The sequence below is a fragment of the Mandrillus leucophaeus genome, unplaced genomic scaffold (genome assembly GCF_000951045.1).
Source record: "Mandrillus leucophaeus isolate KB7577 unplaced genomic scaffold, Mleu.le_1.0 Scaffold453, whole genome shotgun sequence".
In the NCBI taxonomy this organism is placed as follows: Eukaryota; Metazoa; Chordata; class Mammalia; order Primates; family Cercopithecidae; genus Mandrillus; species Mandrillus leucophaeus.
In genome coordinates this window covers 1,775,669-1,784,718 of record NW_012104843.1, presented here as the reverse complement: position 1 = coordinate 1,784,718, position 9,050 = coordinate 1,775,669, and positions in this window count along the sequence as shown.

Genomic DNA, 9,050 nt, shown 5'->3' with positions numbered 1-9,050 from the left:
AACTCCTGGGCTCAAGCAATCGCCTGCCTTGGCCTCTCAAAGTGTTGAGCCTCTGTGACTGGCCATAACTTTCAAATATCTAGATATATAGTATATGAATCTACATTTGTATTCTTGCCCCAGATCCATCAAATATTATAGACAGGCCTGCCCCTTGCACGCAGTAGGTTCTCATATGTGTGAGTTTTCTTTATGTGGCGCACTTACGGAATGCCCCTCACATCCCCTCCAACAGGGCCTATTCTAACTTGCTCTCAGGTTTGTGCTACGGTTACGTGTGCACTCACAAAGCTTGTTCTGGACATCCTTAGACAAATTGTGCTTGTACTCATGTCCATCCTGCCCAACCTAGAGAGGGCTGTGTTGGAGACCTGTTGTTCGCCTGTTGCGAGGGGCTTGGAGAGTAATGATGTTCCTCAAATAGCAGTGGCATTTATTGATATCTATAAATATCTACTCTGCACTTCACGAGTAGAAATTATCAAGATCATCTGAAAAGTAGATGCCTTTCTGCATTAACATATGTCACTGTCATCTGACAATTCTTATTTTCTAGCTTTTAAAAAATGTGATAACAGCTTGCACTTATGTATTATCTCACACTTTCTAAAACACTTCACATTTAGTATGTCATGGAAAATTGAATTTCTGCATTAGTTCCTTATTTATATCGCTTGAAAAATACCTTCTTTTTTGTAGTGGGACATCTGATATGTTCCTAAGTTTAAGACAATCTGCATAGTCATTTATTCTCTCTCTCTCTTTTTTTTTTTTTTTTGATACAGGGTCTTACTCTGTTCCCCAGGCTGGAGTGCGTAATGCATTGACCTTGACCTCCCTGGCTGCAGTGATCTTCCCACCTCAGCCCATCGAGTAGCTGGGACTGCATGCGCACACCACCATGCCCGGCTAATTTTTTGTTTTTTTGTAGATATGGGATCCCATTATGTTGCCCAACCTGGTCTCAAACTCCTGGGCTCAAGTGATCCTTCCACCTCAGCCTCTCTAAGTGTTGGGATTACAGATATAAGCTGCTGCGCCTGGCCAATTTACATTTTTTGGTAACTTGCTGTGCATTTTTCCTAACCTTCTTTCTCATCTGTCTTTCAAAATAAAAGACAAAGGGTAATGCAGAGCTTTGCCTTCTCAGAACCACTCGTATCTACAGTTTTTCATCCTCTTTAAGTTTCTGCTTAAACACATGCAAGGAAACTAATCAACAAACAAAAACTTGCGGTCTCTTCCATCAGTCACCTGTTAAATCAAGGCTCAAAAAAAAAAAACTTTCAGAAATTCTGTTTTGATTCCCACAACCGGGCAGGGTGGCTTATGGCAGTCATTAATCACAAAGATTAGGTGAGGTTTGGGTCGGTTTGAGGAACATGAGGAGACCTGAAGACATCTTGCCAGTGACTTACAACTCATTACAATGAGTCCTGGAGCCAGGAACCAGTTCTCCTGGCTTTAAACCCACTCGACCACACTTCCAATTTTGATAATATGAGCACAAGTCAGTTATAATCCCAAAGAGCTGTTACATTATTTTTATGATATTTCTACATTTCTTTCTGTTTACCTTTGTATAAAACTCAATGTCTGTAGAACTTTGTAATCCTAAATATAACTATGAAAGGAATCAGTACAAGGAAAAAATTTAGTTGACATTAATAACTAATAATTTTATTTATAACAATATAATTTAAGATATTAATTGCTTAAAAAACCCAACAGGGCCCAAATAATGATTTACAAGCAGATATGGTTATTTCTAGAAATAAACTAAAAAACAAAATTATTTATATGCAAAATTCTTCCAAAGAGGTAAAAATAGGAATAGAAAAGTGATGTTCATTCTAAACACATATTTTTTCTTTTCCGTTTGAAAAGGCATCTCAGTTTTGGGCAGACAATTGTATTATTACATTAAAAAGTGTCAGGGAGTGGCGATTTTTATGGGTTCACACTGCCTTTGACCATTGCAATTTCTTGGAGATAGATTTACCTGTCCTGAGCAAAGTAAGATAATTGACCTCAATTAAGAAACTACAAGTTAGACAGCTGGGTGTTCCCACAGCAAGATATGAAGGGCGGTGGATATCATTTAGGAATGAATGTAAATAGGCAGTACCCAAAAGACATTTCAGTTGCCTGCAAAAGCCACCAAAGCATACTTAATTATCTTTGTGATAATAAGCCTTCAGTCTGGTTTCAAATGCGTAATTTTTTGATACACTACATTTGAAACGCAACATTGCAATTCTTCTTAGACTTACAGACAGGTCATCTTCACTTTCATTTTACTAAAATAGCTCCCTCAAATTTAAAATTGATCAGATTAAATTAGTCTAATCAATAAGAACAAAACAGGCATGAGCCTCTTTTATCTAACTCTAATAGAGTTGTAATTTTAAAAAGGCATTAAATACAAATTTTCAAAAACCACTTTCCTTGAATGACACATTGTCATGCTTCATAAGTCCACATGTCTGTCTTTCAGGGTGATTTCAGTGATTATTCAGTAGTGAAATTGGCTAATTTTGTTTCATAAGGCTTATTTTGTAAATTTAGACATTACATATATAAGGCCTAACAGCTGGTTAATTACGTTAATTCAGTAAAAATTAATTGATCACTCAATCATCTTATAAACAGATTAAATTTTTTCCACATTAACCCATTGATTAAAAATCAGAAGGCACAATCTAGTCCTAAAATGTAAATCCTATTAAATTATGCAGAAAAGGGGGCCGCTTTCATCACCATTTTCACCCACTTAATAGTTTGTCCATCCGTCTTTTTTTTGTTATTGTTTGTTTGTTTGTTTTTCTTTTGAGACAGAGTCTCACTCTGTCGCCCAGGCTGGAGTGCAGTGGTGCGATCTCGGCTCACTGCATCCTCTGCCTCCCGGGTTCAAGTGATTTTCCTGCTTCAGCCTCCCGAGTAGCTGGGATTACAGTCACTCACTGCCACATCCAGGTAATTTTTTGTATTTTTAGTAGAGATGGGTTTCACCATGTTGGCCAGGTTGGTCTTGGACTCCTGACCTCAGGTGATTCGCATGCCTCGGCCTCCCAATGTGTTGGGATTACAGGCGTGAGCCACAGCTCCCGGCCCATCCATGGTATTTTTTGGTTGGAGCTGGACTCCGTGTGCCTGAGCTGATCCCCCTGAAATACCCTCCTCCTCTTGCAGACTCATGGTCTGAGCTTAGTCCTGCTGTGAGGACACCATCCAGTGGCAGAAGGCACTAGCCAGTTGCTGTGGTGTGTGAAGGTGGCTGAACTCCAAGGTAGAATACCATAAAGCTATTTCTAGAAGGATTCAGGACTTGTGATGGACTTCAGTCATTTGTCGTATGTCAAAATTAAAGAAGAAAACATCAGTGACCACTTCACAGAGGGTAAGTCTGAAGGCAAGGTAGGTGGCAACTGTAGCCTGCCTGATGAAGGGCACAGTGTAATTCAGCAGTAGCGTCTGTGAGCCACTGTGGCCTGGGACATTAATGGTATTGCATAAGAAATATGTATCTGCTTGGTGAGAAACTCACTTTCAGCTGGGCCCTGTATCAGTTAGGATCAGGCATCACTACAGGTAATAAAAAAAATTCTCAACTAAAAAATGGCTTTTAAAAAAGCAGAAGTTGATTTTTGCCCTGGAGTTAGGTAACCAGGGCCTTTAAGTCATTAGGGACCAGCTTCATCCAGTTCGCCATATCTTACTGCAAGGGAGGCTGGGAAATGTAGTCTTTTAGCTGGGTGCATATCCACCCCCCAGTGATGTGTCGGTAAGCCAGCTTTATCCTCCCCCCACCCCAAAGTGGGAGATGGGGAGGGAGAGAGAAAGAAACTCCTGATTGTAGCATTTGCTAATGTCTGCAGTATAAATACTACCACCACGGTCAATTTCAAGCTACCAATGGTTTAATGATTAGTTTACACAATTCCCACAAATCTAATAATTGGCTCTTGGGAGCTGGTACAAGCTTGCTCTAGTAGACTACTGGGCTGCAAATAATATCAAGAGTTTTATTACTAAGGAGAAAGGGTGGGATGGCTGATGGGTAGACATCTGACAGTGTCTGCCACAGATGCCAAATGGAACACAACTATGTATTTTGACCAGAAGTAGGATTAGAAATGTGTGCTCCATGATTCTTGCCGAAAAAGAACACTGATTTCTGATGAAACAACATAAAAAGCAGGAGGAAACATGGGCCGCAGAGCCTGCTGATGTTTAAAGAGCTGCAGGGCCAGGAAAACCCATCCTTGGTGCAAACAGGTGCCACAAGCAGAACGTATTGGAATTAATCCCGTGAGAATGCAAAGACCCCAAATTAGACGATGAAATGGAACTCCAAGGTAGAATACCATAAAGCAAGGCAACTGGGATCATCTGAAGAGTAGAAGAAAAGGGATAAGATTTAACGATGCATCTTCCCTTTAGACGAAGCTTTCTGGGGCTTGGGACCATGTCTTTCCTGTTCATTGTTTTATTTTTGGCATGTAGCCCAATCCTTGGCACCTTCATTCATTCAACAAACACTTAGTGTGCTTACCTGTGGCAGGCACTGTTCTATGTGCTGAGGGAACAGCAGTGAACAAAACTGGCAGAAGTCCAGGCCCTCATGGAGCTTACACTCTATTCAGAAGGCGAGAGAAATAAAATAAAATAACTTATATGGTGCTAAATGCTATGGGGATAATCAGGCAGGGAAAGAGGATTGGGAGGGTTATAAGTGCTCAGTCGTTTAAGAAAAAAAAATGATTTATTTTTTGTTATTGAGATGGGGTCTTGCTATGTTGCCCAGGCTGGTCTTAAACTCCTGGGCTCAAGTGATCCGCCTGCCTTGGCCTCCCAAAGTGTTTGGATTACAGGCGTGAGCCACCGTGTCACCTATGAAAAGTGTTTTTAAACTAAATGGTGTTTTAGGTTGGATTTCCTAGAAGCAGTCCCTGAGATGAGAACCCATGTGCCAGGGATGTGTTAAGGATGTGCTGGGAGGCACCAGCAGCCTCAGTGTTGAGACTGGGTATCAGTGATGTTCAGGCCAGGAGCCTCTGAAAAGCAGAGCCGCAGCAAGAATTCGAGTCCCAATGTTCTATTTGGGAGGTTTGAGCCTTGAGCAGTGAGAATGAGGAGATAGAGGGAGCGAGGTGGGGAAAAGCACGAAGTGATGTGATGCCTTGCCACGTTGGTCAATGCACCCAGCGAGCTCGCAGGCAGGCCTGGGCGTGTGCCCAGCGTGGTGGACCCATCTGGAGATTTGCAAGGAGAGTCTGCGTGTGGAGTAGGCTGCTGGGGGCAGGGGTAGAGGAGGGTGGGTGGGCACTGTCTGCTTACTTCTCTCCTAACTTCTTTTTCCAACTGGTCAAGACACACTCCGTGGGGGCCACTGCCCCGCCTTCTGGGGCAGCACCTGGCTCTTCAAGCCTTCTCCAGAAGTGGGAGCCTCCACCTGGTGCTGTGACATTTTATTAAAGCCTGGAAGGGGAAAGGCAGCCCACGTAGGGGGCTGGAGGTGTGGGGCCTTTGGAGGTGTTGTTGGACCAAGAAGAGAAAGAAGAAGGCAGCAGAAGGGCGTGAGAAGCTGCCCAAGGTCCCTGTCGGACACGGCAGGCCGGCAGTCCCCGCTTGGCTGCTAACCCCCTCGCAACCTTGGGCACCTCACCCAACCTCTGAACTTAGTCTTAGCGAGAGGGCTGGGGTGGGGTGGGACAGTCTTTCAAACCCCTTTGGCTGAAGCCGTCTGCTTCTGCGGCAGTCAGCATCCGGCCGCGCTCCTGGCAGCCCCTGAGCGAGCTTGGAAATGATACTAAACGCCAGGCTTTCAGCAGTCACAGCTGCTGGCAAGGAACACAGTCCGCTGGATTTGAGCACAGCTTTTGAAAAAGGGTAGGAGGGAGCTTTCACCCTCTTCTTACGCCAAGGGATGTATTTCTTTCACCCTGTAAAAGGGGAAGGAGAACTGACTTCAATGATTTCTTTGTCCTTGGACAAATTTGCTACTAACAACCCTTCGGTAGTCAGCGGGGGCCCACTCAAGTGAGTTTAAACAGAATTTACAGCATAAATAACTATAGGTAGCTGCAAAGGGAATATAATAATAATTTTTAAACCCCTCAATTCAAAATACTGTGATGTGTTTGAATCCAATTGCCAACAAAATATAAGCACGAACTCCACATGGCCATAAGAGCAGCGGGGACTTGGGGTCAGGGTGGGGAGAATGTGGTCCCAGAGGAAACTGAGTGATCGCAGCTACTTTATGTGGCTGTTCTTGAAGTTAGACCAGAAGAAAATTATTGAAGCACCTCAACTGCACATATGGCCTGGAATCACCCTCAGCTCCGCTGGTGCCTGAAGGACAGATACAGGATGCTCTATAACAAGTGCCAGGAACTTCCCTGGGCAATGAGTCCCCTTCACCAGCAGGACGCCCCCCAGCAACTCAGCCTGCAGTTCTAGGACCATGACACCACATCCCACAGCTCCCACAGCACAGTGCAAATGGTATCCAATGTGCAAATGTGCTTGGCAGGGGAGACGGGGTTATTGGTTTCCTTTTCTGTGTGTGTGCACGCCATCATGTTAGATTTTTGAGAATAGAATACTAAACTGCATATCTGATTACATACCTTAACACTAACCTTCATCATCTCAAAGTAGGATTGCCAAATTTAGCAAATATCAACACAGGTTTCCCAGTTAAGTTTGAATTTCAGATAAAAATGAATAATTACTCATCCCAAATATTGCATGGAATATAATAAAAATTATTCATTGTTAATTTAAAATTAAAATGTAACTGGGTATCCTAAATTTTGTCTGACAGCCCAACCTCAAATATCACATTTTCTGCAAATACAAATATTTGTGTGTGTCTATAAATATAAATATATTTTATTTTTCACACAAATGGTAGCATATTGCACACACTATTCTGTGTCTTGATTGTCTTATTTAATAATAACATACATGGCTGGGCATGGGGGCTCACACCTATAATCACAACACTTTGGGAAAATGAGGCAGGAGAATTGTTTCAGCCCAGGAGCTTGAGACCAGCCTGGGCGACATAGTGGGACCCCATCTTTACAAAAAATAAAAAGTTAGCCTGGTGTGGAGACACACACCCGTGGTCCAGGCTACTTAAGAGACTGAAGGGAAGGATCGCTTGATTGCATCACTGCGCTCCAGGCTCTAGCCTGGGTTACAGAGTGATACCCTGTCTCAAAAAAGAAAAAAAAGAAAAAATATATATATACACATATATATATTATTCTTTATCAGTGCACACATATCTGCCTCATTAAAAAAATTATTTTAGGTTTGGGGGTATATGTGAAGGTTTGTTACATAGATAAATGTGTCACAGGGATTTGTTACACATTTTATTACATCACACAGGTATTAACCTCAATAGTTATCTTTTCTGCTCCTCTCCTTTCTGTCACCGTCCCCCGTCAAGTAGACGCAGTGTCTTTTGTGTCTTTCTTTGTGTTCCTAAGTGCCTATCATTTAGCTCCCACTTATAAGTGAGAACCTGCAGCCTTTGTTTTTCTGTTCCTGTGTTAGTTGGCTAAGGATGATAGCCTCCAGCTCCATCCATGTTCCTGCAAAAGACATGCTCTCATTTTTTTTTCTCTTTTTACCTTTTTTTGAGACGGAGTTTCACTCTGTCGCCCAGGTTGGAGTGCAGTGGCAAGGTCTCGGCTCACTGCAACCTCTGCCTCCCAGGTTCATGCCATTCTCCTGCCTCAGCCTCCCAAGTAGCTGGGACTACAGGCGCTTGCCACCATGCCCAGCTAATTTTTTGAATTTTTAGTAGAGGTGGGGTTTCACCATGTAAGCCAGGATGGTCTCAATCTCCTGACCTCATGATCCGCCTGCGTCCTCCTCCCAAAGTGCTGAGATTACAGGTGTGAGCCACCGCGCCCAGCTGAGCTCATTCTTTTTTATGGCTACGTAATATTCCATGGTGCATATGTACCACATTTTCTCTATCAGTCTCTCACTGATGGACATTTAGGTTGATTCCATGTCTTTGCTGTTGTGAATAGTGCTGCAATGAACATACACATGCTTGTGTCTTTATGGCAGAATGCTTTATGTTCCTCTGGGTATGTACCCAGTAATGGGATTGCTGGGTTGAGTGATAGTTCTGCTTTTAGCTCTTTGAGGAATTGCTATACTGCTTTCCACAACGGTTGAACTAATTTACACTCCCACCAACTGTATATAAGCATTCACTTTTCTCTGCAACCTCACCAGCATCTGTTATTTTTTTGACTTTTTAATAATAGGCATTCTGACTGGTGTGAAATGGTATCTCATTGTGGTTTTCATGTGCATTTCTCTGATGACCAGTGACATTGAGCTTTTTTTTCATATGCTTGTTGGCCGCATGTATGCCCTCTTTTGAGAAGTGTCTTTTCATGTCCTTTGTCCACTTTTTAATGGAGTTGTTTATTTTTCTCTTGTACATTTAAGTTCCTTATAGATGCTGGATATTAGACCCTTGTCAGATGCATAGTTTGCAAATATTTTCCCCCATTCTGTAGGGTTGTCTTTTTACTCTGTTGATAGTTTTCTTTGCTGTGCAGAAGCTCTTAAGTTTAATTAGATCCCGTTTTTCAATTTTTGCTTTTGTTGCAATTTCTTTTGGTGTCTTTGTCATGAAATCTTTGCCTGTTCCTATATCCAGGATGGTATTGCCTAAGTTATCTTCCAGAGTTTTCACAGTTTTGGGTTTTACATTTAAGTCTTTAACCCATCTTGAGTTGATTTTTGTTTATGGTGATCCACTTTCAATCTTCTACATATAGCTAGCACCATTTACTGAATAGGGAGTCTTTTCCCCATTGCTTATTTTTGTCAGCTTTGTCAAAGATCAGATGGTCGTAGATTTGCAGCCTTATGTCTGAGATCTGTATTCTGTTGAATTGGTCTATGTGCCTGTTTCTGTACCAGTGCCATACTGTTTTGGTTACTGTAGCTTGTATAATAATATAGTTTGAAGTTGGGTAATGTGACTTCCTCCAGCTTTGTTC